General features: G+C 39.0%; 1 protein-coding gene across 12 annotated transcripts in view; it reads right to left on the bottom strand.

The window, feature by feature from the left end:
* The window catches only part of casz1 (castor zinc finger 1), a 168760-nt gene extending 147355 nt beyond the window's left edge, over positions 1–21405 (bottom strand). For 5 of the 12 annotated variants that reach the window (XM_084366700.1, XM_084366699.1, XM_084366701.1 and 2 more), the window contains exons 1-2: positions 20600–21405; positions 18904–18960 (exon numbers count right to left, since the gene is read on the bottom strand). The gene's annotated coding sequence lies outside the window, so the exon portion shown is untranslated. The remainder of the gene's footprint in view (positions 1–18903; positions 18961–20599) is intronic. The other 7 variants (XM_084366690.1, XM_084366688.1, XM_084366691.1 and 4 more) reach the window with 5 other exon arrangements.
* Between the last annotated feature and the right edge of the window lie 270 nt (positions 21406–21675).

The following is a 21675-nucleotide window of genomic DNA, read 5'->3' as shown; positions in this document are numbered from 1 at the left end:
AAGCACTAAATCAAATGCTAATAGACTTTCTGTTTTTGACTGAAGATGTTCCTTCACTTCCAAGTGGTTTCATCAGAACTAACACCAAAATCCCCAGGTACAGGCAGAAGCCTTGAGCCTTCAAATAACAAGTAACCACATCATTTCCATTCCAAGATTGATTTGAGAAGTTTCTATGGACATTTTGATAATTTAAATTACCATTAAAAATCTAAATTATTCCTTCAAAAGTTTAAGATTTTAAAAAATGTTGATTCTAGAAATGTTTAAAACCTATTTTCAGTCTGTATTCAGAATGATCTGAATTTAAGTGGGAAAGGTAATCAAAGTGAAATAACTTTTTTTTTTTACTTGGTCTAGGTATCACATAAGCCACAAGAATTCAAGAGAAAACAAAATGCCTGTCAGGGCGAGCATATAAGAGGCAAAGGGGGGAATCTGGCATGGCCTAAGCAAAGTCATAAAAATATTTTCCCTTTTATTTAATGTTGTCCATAATTCATTGCCAGGAAAAGCTAATCAATAGCACCTTAATGAAAACTTGAGCCATATTTTATTTTGCCGCAGAGAAGTCCCGGATCAGCATTTGTTGCCTTGTATGTGCTGGTTTTCACCCTTGGGCTGTTTGACAGATGTGCATCACATTTGCAGATACCTTAAATATTTGCTCTCTTAAACCACATTTGCTTTATCAAAACACCACAGAGAAGGAGGGAAATTTCTGATGATGACAGCAATGAAGATCCAAAAGAAGAAAAGTGATCCAAAACTATTACATATCTCAATGTTTTGTCCCAGCTATAACCTCATATTGCAACATACTGTAAACTGCCAAACTAAGTATGTACATAAATATTGACTAACACATTTTTGATGCTTTCCACAAGTCTCATAAATATACTGTACACCGCTTAGACTTGAGGTTCATATTAATGTCAAATTGAGAACAGCGTGTTGAAAGACATGCATACATTCATTAAATATTGTATATCTCTTTCAATATACTTGATTACCATAACCAAGTACATTCGAGGTCTCAGCAGTTATATGCCAGTTGTAAATAAAAAATGCAGAGAACCAAAAACATGTAAAACTAATCTTAACATTGTATCTGAGGTGCATAGAAGTAAAATCAATCATGTTTAAAAAAGCGATTATAAAAACTATACATTAATGTAATAAATATGTATTACTACTAAAGGGCTGAACAATGAATCCAAATATTAGTGAAATGGTTATATTGTCCAGTGCAATATCCAAATAGCAGGAGCTACAGTTCTCTGATAAATGTAACATGTGTTACAACGTGTCATTATAAATGTAGCATTGTGGTGCTACAGAGATGCCCCAGCATACAAATCATATTCTTCAGACTTAAAGGAGCACGCTTATTTGGTACAGACCCCATTGTGCTGCCCTATTGCTATCGTGCAGTCGTCTGTCAAAATAATCACAACGTGTTTTTTTTCCTTTTATTTTTATCACATACAATGTGGAACAGTGTAATTTGAATACGAAAATGAGAGATACAGTATGTTAAATCATGATAGGACGATGTACTTACGTGTTATGTATGTATACCGTATATGGAAACACGTTTAGTAGTATTATTAGTTGATTCGTTTTTATTCACTATAGGCATTACATTGCATAGTAAATCATTATATATGTAGCATTCCCATTATCAACAACACATACAGTGTATTTCCCATAAATAAACTTACAGTGCAAAATAGGGCTATAGTGTATGAGAATACACTTTTTTACTTTGTTACACTGAAGACTATTTGTGTAACTTAACTGTCACAGATAATCAAATCAAACTGGCATTTAAGCAAGAAGGTGTAAAAATCTGGTAACTGAGAACTGCTTGCAGACTGACTGGTGAGATGCAATGCTAATTGTTTCCAGTGATCCTTGTCAACGTACAGTATGCTCTGGTTCCAGTCAACTATCTATGAACTCAGACTACAATTACAAGGGAAAAGGTCATTTTTCATGCTCTGAAAGGCATCCTAATGAACTGGTTGCCACCTATTTAACACTTCTCTCCAGTCCACTAAAACAGACTTCCCATATCCAGTGAGAACACGCTTCAGTTTGCCGCTGAACAGGATGAGATGTTTTTGTTTTGCCATTTGTGTCAGGGGCAATGACTGCAAACCTTGAGGAAACTTGTTTAATGCCTGCATTCAGAGTAAACAGTTATTCATCAAAAAAATAATAATGTCTCAAAGGTCAGGCCATAAAATACAATATCTGCCCTCTTTCCATTGCCGAGTGCATTAGTTACTGTTAATGCCATGCAGAGCGTTTGGTTGCAAGGGGCTGCATACTGGGAGGAACTTGAGAGTATGGAGTAGTTTATGACTTAAAATGAAGAACTGATGCCATTGTCAAAACAGCAAACTATCATTTTGAAAATGGCTATCATTTTGATGATAAATGTACACCAGACTCAAGTTTTCTTTTCCATATGGAAATGCATGAGTGTATACAGAGCTGTCCAGTGGCTACACATCGTTTGCCTGTATTTGCATTGTCAGCCGGAGGTGAGAGGGTGGAGACCTGCCAAGTGTAAGGCTCTGGGCCAATGCCATGACGGCTGACAACTCGGGCAGGCCATGTGTGCAGCGTTGCATTTCTAACAGCCAAGATCCCAGATCAAGTAAATCCTAATCAGAGAGTTAGTATGCCTCTAATGTGAAAATTCATATTTCTACTCTGAGTGTTTCATGTTCAAAAGGGAGCACATGTCATTTGGCATGCCTTCATAAAACACTAGGGCTTCCATCAGTCACTGATTATTGCAATGAGGAATTAAAATCCCTAAACACAAAGGAACCAGCACCACATTGCTTTGCTTGTCAGAATTAACTAGTGAAAGTGACCTCAGCCTATACATGCTGAAGGAGGAGGAATCATATTCAATTAGTTAGATAGAAATATTCTATCAGACATGCATTCATTGTTGATTACTAAAGATACAGATGAGCATATTCAATTTTATCAAACCCAGACCCTGTCCTTACATCTTCCATATATATATCTACTAATCTAAGATTTTTGAATACTTGAGGTGACATCTATAACCACACCATACTGCTCGGTTAAGCTACTGCCAAGCTGCAGAGGGGCTGTCTAGTTTGTCAGTGAAGACTGGCTGAGGAAGGCGGTGCTGAACTGTTAGTCTTCTCCCCCTTATGGCACGCTGTGTTTACGCCGATCCCTCAGGCCATTTGTTTGCAGCACTTCCTTGCCCCACAGCACCATGCATAATGCAGGAATGAAAATGTTAACAGTGGCAAATAAAATCGGCAAGGTGCCCCCACAAATCAGGGCAGTTTAGGAGCACATTTAATCATCCATGCATTGGGGACAACGCATAGCAATTAATTGTGGCATTTCAAAGAAGATCAGGACCCCATTTTTCCAGGGCCCTTCAAGCTTCTTGTTCAGTTGCCCCATCAACTGCAGACCAACGGCAGCTGTCTCTGAGCATCTCTGTGAAACATCTCCACATTTTGGCCCAATTATGTTTATTATCTCTTTGCTCTGAAGTAGATGAGAAGAGAACTCAAGAAGAGAGTTGCGCAGAATTGCATCAACAGAGCCCACCCAGCAAAAGAAATAACAAAAAACAGGCATTGTTTGATGAGCGTCTCCGATGTATACACACAAGAAGTAATCCAGCCTAGATCTTGCATTTCTCCAGTATGCTCCAAGACAAACAAGTTACAGCACCATATGGTGGTGTCAGGAAAATAAATAATTTAGAGAAATTCATGTGCGGTGCGCAGATGAGCAACCGCAGAAATACCAACACAGGCATCCTCATACTTAACCCTTCTAATAAGAACCCTCAGCAGGAGGGCCACAAAGAGACAACCACAATATTGGGCTTTAACTGGATTGAGAACTACTTTGGAATTTCAAAGACTGGGACTGGCAACTGTCTCTGGACGTAAGGACAGGATTTCATGCAGATACAATCTGCAGTGCCTTTCAGCACTTCCTGAACACGAGACAGCCTAATCTAATGAACTGGGGGGGCAGAATCTGCTCAGGCTTTTAGCCCAGTGCCAGCGTGCCTCTTCTCACATCTGACTGCAGTCAAAAATCCACTTGTTATTTTTATTTCCACTGTATTTTCCCTGAGGTGTACTCTGCGTGGCTTGAGTCATTATTGTTCAAGTCTTTAGAGTTGGAAAAAAATACACACACGCACACACAAGCTGGTGGCAAGGTTATAGCCAGTCAGACAAGGGGGCACTCGTATTCTGCCAACCCCAGGGAAAACTCACAGAGGGCTCCAGAGAGGGAGAACAGAGATGTGCCATGTTGCTGACATGGCAGCCATCACGTCACACTAACCAGTTAGAGTGATGTGCACAGACAGCACTGAGATTTGTAGAATACTGTAGTGGCTGCTTCTAACCAAAACAGAGAGGGGCTTGTGGATTACATGACCCGCGATTGACTTCTTTATAGCTAAATATCTAAAAAGGCGCATTAAGGAACAAAGGCAGCAAGACACAAAATGATAATTAACATTAAACAAACATAACCACTGAAAGATTAAGATGTCTAGAAAGCCAGACGGATGGCTTATACCTCTGGGGCTATCTTAACACTCATGTTCATCAAAAAAAATATATATATAAATATAAATAAAGAATAAAAGGTAATATTAAATAGGATATACTTTCTAAACATAATTCTTATAAAAAAAAATGTAAAATGATCACTGGCACACTGAGGTAAAGGGGCAGCTTCTGACACATGTACAGTAAGGTAAGTCAGGTCTGCAGAGAATGTGTAAATTACGTAGATGTGTAGGTTTTTTGATAGCTCTTTTTTTGCAGTGACTACATAATAAAACCACTGAGGTAAATGCATAATCAGCATTTTTCAATATGATAGTGTTTTCTTTATATATTTTTGTGTCTTGTTATTTTGTGCCAAGTCATGAATTTCTGTTCTTTCTTTCTTTCTTTCTTTCTTTCTTTCTTTCTTTCGTCCTTTCTTTCTTTCTTTCTTGCTTTCTTGCTTTCTTCTTTCTATCCTCTTTGCGGGTGCTGGCCGACATCATCTCCGCTCTTGGAGTTAAGAGAAGAGTTAATAAAGGACATGAAGTTGAACTTAATCGTAATTGAAGTGCAATAAATTAAGAAACCACTTTAAGTCACAAAATGATAGCCTAGTCAGGAAAAAAAGTTGACTTCTGAATTTAAAAGCTGGAATGTGGCTGATGAAGGAATCTGCACATTGGCAGTGTAAAACATAAATCCTCTGGAGCACAGTCTTGTTACTCTAAATGACCCCGATTTGATGCTAAATTCCCAGCCCTAACCAGTGGAAAGGTGCACCACAAACCACAAGACTGTGTCACATCTCACACTATTTTTAGACAGTTCAGCTCCTCTTTGCAGCTTGACTTTGTAATTAAAGAGATTTGAGACTTCACATCCAATCTGTAGCATTGCCAGAGAAAACTATTGATTTTCATACATCTAAAAGTAACATAACAGACAGAATTTTGTTTCGATTTATATAAAACTGACACCATCGTTATCATGGATGGTAATACAGCAGGGCACAAGCTATCTGCTGATCAGTGTCACTGAATAGAGGCATTACAGTGTTTCTTTTTGCACAAAATTTTCTTCCCTTTCAATGGTCTTAAGAATACTCAGATTTCACCATGAACCTTGAAAACTATGTAATATAAATATGGCTTTCTGAGTTAACTACCATTTCACTTCAGACATTTATCAAAAAACAAATCTGTACAACTTCAAATCAACTGAATTCTTTGATAAACACGCTCTGTTACAGCCAGTGATATCACAAACTGTAAATAGGTACGAGAAGCTTTAAAACTTTTAAGTGCTGTTGCCATATATCGCTCTGTCTTTCAAGGACCACAGGTACAACAATATCTGCTGCTTACATTTTCATGACTTGTGAAACTGCAGGCTTTTAACATGATGCCTTCCTCTTTAATGTGCACATCAGGACAAAGCAAGCACACAGAATAAGCAAAACAAAAAAAAGATGGCCCGAGTTGCTCCACATCAATGATAAATCACTGCCACTTTTATAGCCTCTAATAAGTTGATGCAAAGCCATTTTTCTTCCTGCCCATCGTTCAAACATTTAAGGCATATTTACAAGGAACTTGTTAAAATATTTAATAATATTTAGTGGCAATTTCGGAGCAGCCTGTCACGGTGAAATTTATTGCCTTTAAGTGTTTAAAAAGGCGATGACATGAATAACAAACTGTCAAAATTTCCTAATTTGCATAGACAGGCTATAACTCCTGATACCTTGCATTAAAAAAAGAGGTTTTTAACAAAACGAGTCATAAAAGAAGCATTCAAAGTGAGTGATGGCAAAGACTCTTCCACAAAGTCGCACCACAGAGACAGCTTCCCCCCACTACAGATGCTTCCGAGATCAAGTCAGCCAATAAAAGGACATATATCCTGCTGCTTTGACTTATTTATCCTGTGTGGATGAGCTCAAGATGGAACATCTCCTATAGGCAAGCTTAATTAATTGTGATAAAAGGGCTAATTCAGAGGCTGCACAAGAAAAGTGAGCCAAACAATAATATTCCCCACAAATCATCTCTGCCCGTCAAATATTTCCTCCATAACTTTCTAATTCAAAGTCCTTCGGACGTGAGGCTTTTGTTAAGGAACCACATGGAGCCAAACAACCTCCCACACATCTCTGCCATTCTGTCCTCACTCCCGACTAAAATCATCAGATGAAATTGCAGCTGTGCAACGTTAAACTGTCTTGTCCTTTGTTTGACTCAACAAGATGGTGGCCATGTTTGATGCTGCCTCTTCCACCAGATTCAACGGTTTTCATGATAAGACTCAGTGACCTGGGCCTGCCCTGGCTGTCCTAGTCAGAAAAGGGCCCCCGTTGACACTGATTGCAAGGCTATGAGTAGTCTCTCCCCTGTGCCCTCTCAGTGCAACTCTAATTAATAGCCAATTCATCTTCTCTGATCTGAGCCAGCACATGGAGTAATATATCGTTAGTTTGGCAAGCGAGCTATTAAAGTGTAATAACCAAGTACCAGCACTCGATTTGGAAGAGTAGCACATACTTAACCATGAAGTGGAAACAATTAATTTATTGGAGGATCTCCTGTAACCAATCATTTACTAGCACTCACACTGTGATGCAGAAGCCATCTCCTGTTGTGTGTGACACAAGTCAATGACATATTTTGGGCTCCACGCCTGAAACCTCTTGCACTATGACCAGTTATGTAAGACTCTTCTAAGCACCACTGTCACACTTTCTACTCCACATAAAAAACCATTCACATGGCCATCTGCAACGTAGGAAGTTCATTACAAAAAGGAACCTGCTCATTTACAGGTTACCTTTTCACATTTACTAAGTATTTCTTCAAGGTGAAATACATTTTACTCTCAGTGCTCTAATTAGTCTAACACAGTGATGACACTTTGCCTTGGACCAGTTGTGAAAGAGATGTACTGCTAGGAGGAATTAGGATTTATGGTTCAACACCATAACTTTTTTATGAATATATGTCCAAAGAACGAGATCGAAAAGTTATTTCATATTTTATAATGGATTGCGATAAAAAACACTCTCAATAATCGTGGGGAATTTTCATTATTGGGATAATTGTGAATTGAGATAATCGTGAGTATCCTCACATGAATGACTTAAAAATGGCTAGTTCACTGACGTACAGTCCTATGTTGGTTTCTTGCTTTATTTTAACTTGCCTAAGCCTGCCAACATGAAGTCATGGCTTGCTAATTGTATCCTCCACAATAACAAAGTAAATCGGATGTGTGTGAATACTACAGATTACAAACTAAAGAAAAACAGGGAGATGAGGTTACCAACCACCATTTATTTATCCTGTCTTTATGCGAGCAGACCTTATAATTTGAGTACTTTGATTATTTATTTTTCACTAAAAAAAGATGTGTATTCTGTGATGCAATAAAAAGATATAAAATATATATATATATTGATGATTATCCATATAATGTCTTGAAACGCTATTATGGTGGACAGGGAAATCTTGACATGAAATTTTCATATCATCCCATGCCAAATCTAAAGTTACAAAAAACTTAAATATAACTGTGAAAAAAACCTAGAGGGTAAAATACAGCAAACCAGCTTCAGGACATTCAGCCAAACTTATTTAACTTGCTGAACACTGACATGATTACGTGAGTAAAAGCAGCAGCTTTGACATGCAATCAATCAATCAACACAACTCAATAAAAGGCATAACTGGGTGTGGGGATAAGTTATAGAGAAAGGGATTAGCACGTTAAGCAAAGTCACGAAGTGGTTTGACAATGAAGTGGAGTAGGTGATTCTAAAGAAAATATTTTATTGTTGAGTCTATACCAACAACAAATACCAACAACGCAATGTCTCTGACTATCAACCATCTTTCTCCAGAATCACCTACTCCACCTTCAATATCCAATCAAAGCCACCTCTGAAACGATACAATATTAACAGTTTTCAAAGTTAAGTCAATAAGTACCAATTCACAAAATCATCTATAAAACTTCACCTGTTGCTGAGGACGAAAAATGACAATTTGACTGTCTCGTCCTGTACAACGATACTATTACTACAACTAAAGATGGCAAATCAAAAGTAAAGAAACAGAAGGGAGGCCTGATGGCAAGAGCGCCAAACCAAGTAATTCTTATTTACTTGGAATTCACAATTTAGAGCTTTGTAAACAGCAGGTGAAGGACTTTGTCAAAGCAGTCATGTATTGAAGTGCCTTGAAATAAGACAACTACTGCATAAGGAACCGCCGTAGACACACACGTACAATATCATTTACAGTACGCAGAGACATCTAATCGTGGTCCAAAAGCGTAGCCAACATCATCAACAACAAGTTCATTGCTTGCAAACAAGGAAACTGTGAAAATTAAAAAATAATATACTCTACACAGTATGATTCACACCACCAAATACAACTAATTTTTATTTGTCTTATCTCAAACAATTACGGTAGACAGTTACTTAGAAAAACAACCCACTGTGTCTGCTTCCTCATTCATGCACCTTAGAACAATGAAGCCTTCCCTCAAACTTTGATAATTGGAGGAAATAAATGAAAATACATAAGACTCACTCTTGTGCTTTTGGCCTGCCACTAAAGCAAAACCTTTAAAACCCATTATTCTTTTTGCAAGAACTAATGACGTTTTTTGTCTCTTCAGCTTAACACACTAATTGACAGTTTTTTTGGAGGATAGCCCAGATGGAAAAATAAGTACCCCCTTAAAGACCCAACTCCCTTGCTCATTCCCCTAGCTTTAAGTCCCTTATTAATTAAACTTTCACCAAGTCAGGAATTTTTATTAAAAAGATAAAGTCTGCTGTACCGTAAAAAAGAGCTAGCCTATTGTCTCTGAAGCTAAAATTTTATTTCTATAAATAAAAGAGACTTTTTAATACCATCATTTGCAGCAGAGGGACTGGGACCAAAGGATCCACACAGTCCAGTAATTAGAGGGAGATTTTCATCCCAACTACTCTAAAATTGGTCAGCTTTAACCAATACCCTTTGCTCCAACTGAATAAATACTCTAAGACTGTTCATTTTAGCATCATGGGATATTATTTCCTGTACGACAAACAGAGGCAGCATCATCATGCTCAGAGAGACTGAAGTGTAAATATGTGTTTTGCCATTGCTGTGTGTCTAGCCATACATCTCAGACATCCTGGCACACTGTTGTTCAGAGGGGAAATAAAGCTACAGCCAAATATTGACTGCAGTTTTATGATCAGTCACCCACTTGATCAATCAAATCCCTCTTGTGTCATTAACTTTGCAACAATATTTGTCATTCAGCATCATAAGACAGGGACTGTGTTGCTCCAATTAGGATGCCTTCCCTTTTCTGTTGCTTTTCGCAAAAGGCAAAAAATCTATTTTGTGCTTTTTAATAAAATAATAAAATAAAGATGTAGATTTGTAGATTACAGATGAGTTTTGTAAATATACAAATTAAAGGCATTTTACACAATTCTAATGCAGCGTTATTAGAAATGGACTTCATATTACTGCAGTTCTCAGACAATTAAAATACATATTCCATACAATTATTCATTTCATAATTGAAACTATTGGTCAATAAAAAGGCAATTTGAGGGAGTTCATGATAATAATCCATCCTTTACAAAAATAAACATGGTTAGTCGAACTCAAAGGGTAATATTATAAAAACAGAAAAGATAATTGAAATGTTGTTTCATTTATACTCTTATGGTTTTTTGAGAAACATGTCCTATAAAAACGTCTAAAAAGAAATGTTTCTTTTTTTGTTTGTTTTTTCTCATCAAACGTACAGATAAATGCTTCAGTGATGAGCATCATATACTGCAAGGCAGAGCTGCTATGGAGCTTCATAGTTCTCTAAATGTATTCAGCTGCTTTCAACCACAAATCTAAAGTGAAAACAGGGAAACTGCCTTGGGGGATCATTGTAAAAGATCTCAAGGGACTTTTGTCTGGATGTGGATATCTGTACAGAAGGTGAAGGAGGTTAACATTACATCTACTCATGTGTAACCTGCAGTGTGCAGGTCAAAACCATTGTCATGTCAGTCTGTTATGATGCTTAGATGAAGGCAACCCTTAACCAGAGGACAGATACATGCAGCGTTAAGGTGCGTTAAGTTGCCAGAAAAGTAATGCATCATCCAAGGAGGATCATTATGCCACTTCCACTGTCACTGCTGTACAGCCAGCAAATCACAGCCAATTAAGAACCCTTTAAACTTACAAGTCAAGCATCACTTGTTGTGCTGTCCATAATGGAGTTTTATGGATATGAAGCCGTTCTGATGGCTGTATTGGTCTTGTGATGAATGTTAAACTTTACGGGAAATGTGGCTTGCATAAGAATGGTGTTAAAAACTAGATCACTTGGTGCGTTCACTTTTCAGGGAGACTAAGTGAGAGGATAAAAGAGGCTTTGGGAGCTGCACGTTTGATCTAATTCTATCATTTCATGAGAATCACACTTTCTACTTATTCTAAGAGATAAACAATTCAGGCCAATTTCCCAAATTTTTTGTGTCAGTTTTCTGTTTTCTGCTAACGAGATGTCACTAATATGTACTGGAATGCTGTGTGAATAGACAATTTGATGGGCCACGAAGAACTTAATGATGTATACCAAATGTGGGGGGACAGCTTCTAAGCGCAGATTTTTGTAGACAAACATAGCTGTTGACAACATTTTCCACCCAGTTTGCCTTTTCTGTCAGGCTGAAAGTCTAAAATTAAGAACAAAATGTTTCCAAGGTACCCGAACTGTTAACAAATCATGTCTTATTAGCATTTTGCCTCAACTGGTCAAATTGTAAGGACACATTATGAAAAAAATGCCACTTAGCAAGAGGGAAATCATAATTAAAAGAAAAACAGAATTCCTGCATGCATGCATTTGGAGAAAACAAGTCTGACTGTACCTGAGTTCATTTTAACTAATTAAAAAAAAACATAAATCAAACATTGAATGTTGGCTATTTACATAAATGCAGCCTCCTATTGTGATGTGAATTTTGTTGTATTGTTCCCCCCTGCACATAGCAGCTTATTCGAGCTTAATTTGTGCCACTGTGTCTTCCTGTGAGCAGACCCCAGTCATCTTTAAACGGCTCCATTTAAAATGCAATTTGATTATCTGCCAAATTGCTACCAAGTCTTCCCTCTGCAGCTTGGGGATGGGGGGTAAAAATTTTAATTAGCATTTGTGCATAAAAGAGAGGTCTTTGTTGCATTTTGAACACGGCATCCCGGAATGACCACCACTTTCAAAGAGTCATCACCCAAACGATTTCAAACTAATAGATCCAAAGGGAGAGGAGCAGTCCTGGCACGGAGGGGTGGTGGGAATCACAGAGGTCTTCAGTGGCACTGAAAAAAAACCCACAGGACCTGGCATGTTTAAATAATCCAAAACTTTTCTTTAATCATAGTTTAGAAAATTGGCTGGGACCTTCAGCAGGAGACAGCTGCTCTGCCCCATAGCCATTTAATGAGATTCACTGAGGGTTTCCCTTAAAATATTTACGCTGTCCCATGGCACAGCAATATTGTCCTAGAATGGGGAGATAAGAGCCAAGGAGGTGTGTTCAAGTTCTCCTAATCAATTTGCTAATTACTGGAGCAGCTATAGGAGAGGAGAGAGGAGTCCCTTCTGGCAAGCTGTATTCTAATAAACGCTGAAAAATTTATTTACTCCCTTAGCCAAGAGGAATTCTGAAGTGGGATTACAGCAGAGAGCTGATTGAGACAGAGCTGTGTTGTGGCTGAGGTCGTAGTCAAAGGAGCAAGGAGAGGTCTCCAAACATAAAAGGATCTCTCAGGACCTGCACCTTTGCATCTGCTCAGGGAACGGAGATGGCAGACTCTTCCAGACTTGGCACAAAAAGACCTGACTGCCAAAGCTACATATCAACAAATATTAATGAGACTTCTGGTTCTTGCATAATAAAACAGGTTATTGTGGGAGTTAACGCATATGTATGCAGTACACACATCGCATAACTGACTCCAGACAAAAAAAGAAAAAAAATGCATGTTAAAATGTATGTGTAGGTTTCCTGAGATAAGACAAGACAATCACTTTAATACTTATCATAGGGGGATATCATGAGAGCTATGGGATGGTATCCTATCCGGAGCAGAGGGCAGGAGGCCCAGACATTATTCCAGACGTTAGGGTTTTGTGTTTGAAGCTACCCTTTTGCCCTTTGCCACAGTCTGACCCTCCTTCCCAACCTCTGGGACTGAGGGCAACCCTGGACCTGTCAGAGGACACAGCCCACATCTTCTTCAGGGTTAGGAGCAAAATCTGCTCCACCTCTTCAATGCCACTTTATCTATAAGCCAGCTTCCGTCTCCAAGGCCTGTAGCCAATAGCATGTTGCCTGGATCAAGGCAGTTCAAAGGTCAGTATAAACTGAGAGCTTGAGGGCATTACCAGAAGCTAATCACGAGCCACTATGGCAGAAGTACAGTGAAGTGTTGAGCAAGTTAGACCTTGGAGGTATAATGGGGCCTTCTGGTGACCGATATCATCTGCCACCAGCAAAACAACCACAATGGTTATTAATGTTATTCATTATTATGTATTCAGATTTAATAATTCTGCTCTATACTGACTGATAGCAGTTCAGAGACTTCTTATTTTCTATTTTTGTTTAAACAACTCAATCTTACCAGTTCCTTGTATTGGGTTTGGGTAGGATAGAGGGGGGCCGAAAACAAAAACATTTTTCCAGACTGCATAAATTATCACCCAAATTAAACTACCTTATTATTATAAAATATCTTGCTATTTGCATTCATTACTATTGCAATACTAATGAATTCTGACTCAATTAATATTGTGTGATTCAAACCATAAAAGTGTAAAAAGGCAATAAATTACTCAAAACCCTGCTGGTTTTGTTTAACTTTGGGCTATGCCTATTTGGAGAATTTACAAACACTTTTAATCAGATAATAAGAATAACTCCCTCATGACCTTTGTGCTTGCCCTGATGCTAAACACAGAAAAAGGAAAACAAAAGCACAGACTTATTAGTATTTGCGGTCAATTTCCATGTCACACTATTCATTTCTCAAATCAACTTGTTTCCCTAACTCCAACAGTCTCTCCAGCAGTCCCTCCAGTGTAACTGAGCGCATGGATCTGAGCACAATCCCACCGAGAATTGAGGCAAAAACAAAAACACAAAAAAACCTGTTGCTGTGACATTTTGTTCCCTCTCACCTCAACGCACGCCAGTCACAATGGACCGGTGTGTGGGGGATCTGTGTTCAGATCACCATGGTGATGGCTCTCTGCCTCCCAAGGCTCCCTGGAGGGGGTTGGAGGGTTGGTGGTGGAGGGGAGGGGAGGGGGGCAGTAGTGGAGCAGCTTGCCAACCAAGTCTTAACCAAAAGGCAGTGAGGAGAACTATGAAGAAGAGATGTTCCTAAAAGCCATGAGAAACATGGCAATGTTTTCAGCCCAGTCAGAGTAAAGTCCAGTGCAACCTCTAAAATCATCATACAACAGATCAGAGCAACTGACACCACAGCAATCAAAAGAGGTTGACATGTTGCTGTGAAAGCCTTTCACTCCTTAACCTTTAAAAGGGCAAAAAATAGAACAAAATGGTACAGGTTCATGAGCGAAGGTCTGAGAACATCTGTCTCTGGGTAAATCATCCCTAGATGACAGAAAGGAACAGAGATGGCATTACACTGAGCAAGACAAAAGGGCACCCCCACTCTACACCATCAGCTCCAATTTCATTTGCTTATTTGACTGTTGTCCCCTTCTTGGACAATTAAGCAAACATATTCCCAAGAGGATCTACATCATCAGGATTCAAATACATCAGCAATATAAAGCTGGACACTAGGCCAGGAAACACATTTTCTTCTGACAGTCAATTTGGTTGGTGGGTCCCAATTTAAAAACTACATCTTATATTTTAGCAACCAATTTATCTGTGGGAAAATTAAAATTTTCTGGTAACATGCAATAACAACTTTTCCAGAGGGTGAAAATATTTGAGACATAGTTTGCCACCTCACTAGAGACTTAGACTAAAGATAATAACCGTTTGCTAAAATTATCTTGAATTGTAAAATGTTTTATTGCAACAATGGTACAACTTCATGCTCAAGTTTTATATCGTTTTGTATGGTAGGAAATCTTCTGAAAAAACATTTATATCATGTGACTGGGATTCTGGTCAAACTAGAGTCTATAAAGCTGTTTAGAGTAATGTCTGGCACATAGTTGTCAGGAAACCCTGTGGTACACTACAGTGGTCGGTGTAAAAAACATTTCCCATAAGAATCGCAATTCTTATCTTCTACAATTCTGAATCAATTTGCAGATTCCAAAAATCAATTTTTGTACTCCTGAACATTATGCTGACGGAAAGAAAAACACACACAGACTCCTACCATGTGGACACAGTGCAGCACCCAGACAATGTACAGTGCGCACACGTCAGAGTTATCTAGTAGTTCCTCAATGAAGTGTTTGCGCTCAGTTTGAATTTAATAACTTCATAATTAACTTTGCCGAGAGGAGCACCAAACTCCAGCGTGAACAAATGAGCTGGCTAAGCTGCACTCACCACACCGCTTTACAAAACTTCCAGCCAACTCTGACAGGGACAATAAAAAGGCTTGATCTATAGTCTGTTTAATTTTGAAGACCTGTGCCTGTACACAGGGTTGGGCAATATGACGATATGTAACATGCAAAGGTAGAAATGTATCCACCATTAGCAATTTGTAATACCATTTTCACCACGGGAGCTATTCCTAATTGTTAGGGGGAGGCTATGTAGCATTTCAGGGCTGAATTCTCTGGGGGTGCACCTATATATTAGCCAAACATCGGTTTTGTCAAATAATTGCCTTGTTATCGGCCCATTGGCCAATAACTTGACATTCACTGATGGCAGGGGCCGATGTTGATCTATTGTGTCACATCAATGTTGCATTGCCATATTCATATGCTATTGGCTTGTGACATCCCTGCCATCAGTTTGCAATGTACTAAGTACTAAAAGCATCTTATCATTGGATGCGTAGCTGTATAGCAGGCTAAAAAGACTTTTGTTACTTAAAAAAAGAAAATAATCTACTTCATGTGAAAGGTTATAATAAAGATTTGTTTCATACATTTGTATGATCCCATTTGTGCTCAAATAAGTAAGCAGATAGTGTAATGAAGGGCTGAATGATAACAGTACAGTTATTTATTATAGTGATTTATTTGTAACAACAAAAACAAAACAAAAATCTGTATTTGTACGGACTACCAGCCAAATTATATTTTAAACAGCTAGCCAGAAAACAGGACATGTTTTTTTCACTTATTTAATTGTGAATCAATTTTAAAATCAAGAATCAATTCTGAATTCAACTGTAACAACAAGATTTGGACTTTAACATCAAATCATGAGATTCCTAAAGATTCCAACCCCTAATTAATGCTATTAATAAAAGAGCAAACATATTCTTGAAGAGTTACATTGAGGACTAAAATGTGCTTCGGAAATAAAACGTTTTTCATGTTTTTGTTCTGACTGTTTTATATACTCTGCTTGTAGGACAGGGCAGAATTTTTATCATATTTTTAGTAGTCTACAGGATATCATAGCTGCTTAGACTGTAATGTGTACATTTTAAAACATCCACTGACTGTACTAATTACTGGAAGTATAAAAGTCACCTGCTACTGTGATTTCACTCACTGTGGCCTAAGATTAATGTGCCAAACATGTCTCACATCTGATTTGATTAATGAACAGGAATACTGTAATGTAACTAACACTGTAGAATGCATTGAGTGATACAACACTGGACTCTAAGCTTAGTAAGGTATAAATACATACTGCATTGGATTTCCATTAAAGCAACATGGTTGATCAACCACTACAAGTGGCTGGCAATTTGTCAAATGAGTTAATTGGTCACCAGTTCATCCAATTCATCTTAATGCTTGTTTTTGGACCACACCCAAAGAACAGTGAATTAGGCATGCTCTGCAGCCAACAGTTACTTTGAGTACAAGACCGAATCCCTTGTGGTGAATGGTGCCAAAGTCAAAACTGCCCTATTTAGATTTTTAATCAACCCTTGTGCTCTTCACCTGTCTATTCTTAGTCCCTCTTCTGACTCATTACTGCCTACACCAGGTCCTATGGACAAATACAACTGTTTTTAGTCTGATGCAGAGCTGTTTACTCACTAAATGCCAGGTGGTGCAGGCACTGAAAATCTACAGGCTGGGGGAAAGGGCCTAACCTTTATACAGTGTCTAAACGCCCTCACTTTCTCCTTGAACATCTATCCTTAACTGTGCTCCTCTGGTCCCCTCCCTGTCCCAAAGTGGCCAGCTGGGAACGGTGCACATGTGCTGACGTCCCTACTAACCTTGGCCAGTGTAAGGATTACCGTGCATTTACACTCAATGCTCCTTCTTTCCTTAAGACTTATTAAGAATGATAATGAGCTCGGAAAGGGGCAGCATGTCCCTTTCTCAACTCTGTGAAAGCTCTTCTCTGTCGTTCTCGCTGTGTTCACTTGTCTTACTCCTCTCTCTATTCTTCCTCTCCACCTTTTCTGCAGTCTCTCCCTCTCTCTCCTCAGTCCATGCCCCCCTCTCTTTCTCTCTCTCTCTCTCTCTCTCTCTCTCCAGCGTATTGAAAGGACCCAGGACAAATTACCAAAAAGGCCATTTTCATCTATGAACTGCAGGATTTAATCGATACTTATTTCATGCCTTCAAAATCAACCCTATATTACTGTTGTCTGTGTGATTTGTTTATTTTGCTCTGGAATATTCCTTCAGTGGAAGGGGGGAAATGCACGGGATGCAATTCACCTTGAACCTCCATTATATTGGATTTCTCTACTGGCTGATCAAGCATGCAAAAAGGACATTTCCTTAGCACTAAAATAAAAACAATAATGATGATTAAAAAAACATGTGTGCTATTTGTGCTGGTATAACAGGACGTGTTGAAGGCAGTATATTTTTACAAGGCAAAACACTATGGTTGTGGTAGTGTAAATTTGTATACAAAATCATTACACCGAGGGCAATTGATAAAGCTTATGCGCTGGGAAACAAAAGTAATGGCTCCTGAAGCCTGTCAAATGCCGCCTGGGATTACTGACGCTTATTTGACATCAAAGACCTGAGGTCCACAGCCAAGGTCAAACAGAAGAGGAATACACATGGGTTTAATTCTACACACCCCTTGACAGATGCAGATGGGTACTTATGAGACATGAGGCATTTCACTGACTGATAGGGCTGCAGGAAATAAGAACGTTGGAGGCATCGCACACTGATTAACCAATGAGATTTTCCACTAGTAGAGTGAACCAGGAGCACAGCACTACAGGCAACACTTCAAGTGCCATTTTAGAGAGACACAATCAAAAGACCTAGAGGACCACAACCATAAACACTAAACAAAGCACACAAGCCAAATTATAATTAAAACAGCACAAATGAACAAATAACATCTCTGCTTTCTCAGCTCAGGAGATTTACCCAGCTCTACTTTCACCTATGGTGAAACTAAGAAAGAGGGAAGGCAGAGAGCGAGCGAAAGAGAGGTAGAGAAAGAAGGGCAGTATGTTTGACAGATGGATATTGCAGTGTCTCATCAATGCTGAAGAGAGATGAGAACCTGCACCACAAGTCTGACAGTGAAGGCTGGCTGGTGTCCAGCTGGAGATGGACCTCCGGACAGCAGACACATGTTCCAGAGATACACTCAGGGAGCACACAGGATGAAGAGCTGGAAACTGCATCAACTGATCACTTTACACCTCTCTTTGGACAGACTGTATGAAAGTGAAGGAAACAAAAACACCCCAGCAATGTACTGAGGTGACCTATTGTACCCCGTAGTGTCACCTGCTGTTGGTTATTATTTTTAGTGACCTCATAGCAAAGAAACGCCACTAATGTAAACTTACCTTTAGTCTGGCTAACGCTTGCTATTCAAATCACATAAAAAGGAAGCTGATTTCATGTCTAAACATGTGTTTTTAAGCTCGTCTGTTTAAGTGTCAAGTGTGTGCTTGCTTTGCATGCATGAATACATCTGCAACAGTTAGGCTGCACAGCTGCTGCATTATGAGGGTATTATGGAAAATACCTCAAAAGCACACACTGTGCACAGAACGCATCTATTTACATTATAAAATTATTTAATCTATGACTGATTTGTATGACAAAGAAACCAAAGCACATGAAAAGGACATCAAACCTGTAAAATTGAAAGAAAAACTTTTATGTTTACCTTTTGTTGTACTAGCAGTGGCATTTTTAATATAGAAGATGGCTTTCCATGAATGATCTGTTTAACCAAAGACAGGAGAGAGGGAGAGGGAAAAAAAGGATAATTAATTACTTTTGTGAGCTATTGCACGGGAGAGACAATAAACCTGCCTGGTCGCCATGGATATGACATATTTGCTCTGAAAACAACACAATAATTAGCAAAGGAGAAAGATCCGGCGAGAATATGAGAACTCCGGGCTTAAAGTGCCAGTGATCTATTCCTGTCCTCATCTTCATCCCTGACAATAATAACAAACACAGTGGCAAGCACACAGCACAGACGTTTATAAACGCACAAGACATGAAACAGTGACCCTTCACAAAAGCATGTTAAATTAAATCTCACATCATAGTGGTGTTTTGTAGCGATCACAGCTAACCAAACAGGCAGAATATGAACAGAGTTTTTGAACAGAGTCTACAGTAGGTGGAAGTCAGAAAACCTGCCTTACAGCCACTAAGAGCAGGAACTGCAGAAAATACATATTTACCATAGCAAATAGCAACGTGTGTGTGTGTGTGTGTGTGTGTGTGTGTGTGTGTAGTGTCAGAGAGGTGTATAACCTGCCAATAGTCGACACAACATTTTGAATAAATGGTAAGGTTTTCCACACAGTTTAATGATGGTATAATATTTGTTATGATATGTTTGTATAGCATTTTTGCACAATAGCTTGTTAAAGCTTTTTTTCTTTTTAAAAAAAAATAATAATAACAATTGGTAGAGAATCTGTTATGGATACATTTAGCATGTGACACCACAGGCCCAATTGACCGAGTATACATGTAAGATATACAAACAAATATTTTCAAAAGTCATTTACAATCTCTAACAGCAGAACTTCCGCATTTCAGGCTTAGAATATTGATTGCATTTATAGTAGTTCCTCTATTTTCGGTAAATGATACTAAATGAGGGCTACTACCTGTTTAGTGGCAACTAAAGGAGTTTCACTAAGTTTTTCTGGTCAAAAGCCGGGGACGATGGGCGCTAAAGTCGCACCCAAAAGTCGCTCAATTGTGTCGCTTTTGCTGTTTTGGAGAAGTGTCAGCGGGCAGTAATAACCTTTAGCCTACTGTAGGTCAGACCTCCTGAATAAATAATAAAACACCTTATATCATCCATGTTTTCACGTTGTCGCTTATGTGTTTTATATTGCGGAGATATCTGAGCTCGCCTTGACAGAGCAAAAAGTACGAACTGAGAGGGAAAGTTTACACCTATCTGTCTCAACTTTGCAACGGGACTGGCGTCTGTTCGCCTGGGGCTTTACACCCGGTCTCTGACGGCTCTGATTTTGGCTTATTGTGTGAATTATCAAAGTTTTAGCAAAGACCGGTCCTCTCGTCCGCATTGTCAAAGGTACAGTAGGCTCCCTAACAGACTGTGAGAGTCGCTCCGGACCTGCTGCTGTCGGCGCTGCTGCCGCCGCTGCATCGAGGCGGGGAGTCACACCGTGTTTACCGACAAGTCCTCACATCAAGTCTCTATCCTCTACTGTCATTTCTTAACTGCTTAAAACTGCTGAATAACGCCAGTTTTCAGTGTCACCGCTGAAGCGACGGACACTTTGGCGTCGCTTTCTGCGGAGGATGATATGTTTGGAAATGAGATGAGCGTGCACAGTAGTTGAGAGAAAAAGGAAAAGTCTTACCTGTGGTACTTCGCTGTCTTTCGCTGACTTCCAACTAAAGGGACGTGTGTGTTTACGGTTGATAGCGTGGGAGCCTTCATTATTAAAGTTGCCACATTTTTTTTTTTCAGTTTTTCGGGTTTTATTGTAGCATTTTCTAATTTCTTACAGGGCGAGTCGCCCGGAAGATCTGCCCTGGAGACCGGCTCCAAGTGGGAAGAGGAGTCCTTAATTGAATTTCTCGGTTAGCAGGTGTTGCTTGGAAAACCTGGACTGGAGTTCACTTGTGTGCCCCATCTCAGTTGACAGCTCGTCAAAACAGTCTTTTACTAACTTTTATTTATGTAACTGTATTCTAGGTGTATTCATTTGCAAAGTTAAGCAAAGCCAGATTTTATATATTATATATATTTATTATATACCACCATTAATCACTTGTTAAGTAAATAAAGCTAGGAGTGTGCATAAAAAACACTGCACTGTTTTATAAATATTATGCCGGTGAGAAATATGGACACTTGCCACAGCAGCATTAACTGAATATATCACTATAGGACAAACACAAACACAGTAATTTCTTCAACTGTCTATTTGTAGCCTTGGCTAACCTGTTAGCAAGTAACCGCCTCAGCTAGCTTACAGTTTAGATAGCACCGGGCATCCAAAAGTCTCGTATTTCTGCCCACCTGCTGTATGATACTCATGTCCACTTTTTCCCGACGGTTCGCGGTGGTTCTGCATGTCAACTCAAGGGAAAACAATGTTGATTTGGCAGGCTAAATGTTTATTGTTGTTATGTTTAAATCAGTTATTCTGCCGTTACTCGGTCACTGCGCATTTCGGGTAATGGCTGCCCAGGTGCGAAGCCCCGCCCCTTTTCCTGTGCAGCCTCTGTCCATCCAGCAGCTGGGTTTTCTATCATCACCGTCACTGTGTCTTTCTCACAACCTGGAAACATCACTGGGTTTTCTGTACATACACTTGTTACTATGGTAGATTGTAAAATATGATGAATCATTTTAACCCAATAAAATTTCTTACCTGCTGTCATGGCCTCATGGGAGTTGTAGTTTTTAAATATCTTTACATACATATAA

The sequence above is a fragment of the Pagrus pagrus genome (genome assembly GCF_965226575.1).
Source record: "Pagrus pagrus genome assembly, chromosome: 11".
NCBI classification, from domain to species: domain Eukaryota; kingdom Metazoa; phylum Chordata; class Actinopteri; order Spariformes; family Sparidae; genus Pagrus; species Pagrus pagrus.
Note: the sequence above shows the minus strand (reverse complement) of the source record. Positions and strands in the feature narration are given on the sequence as shown.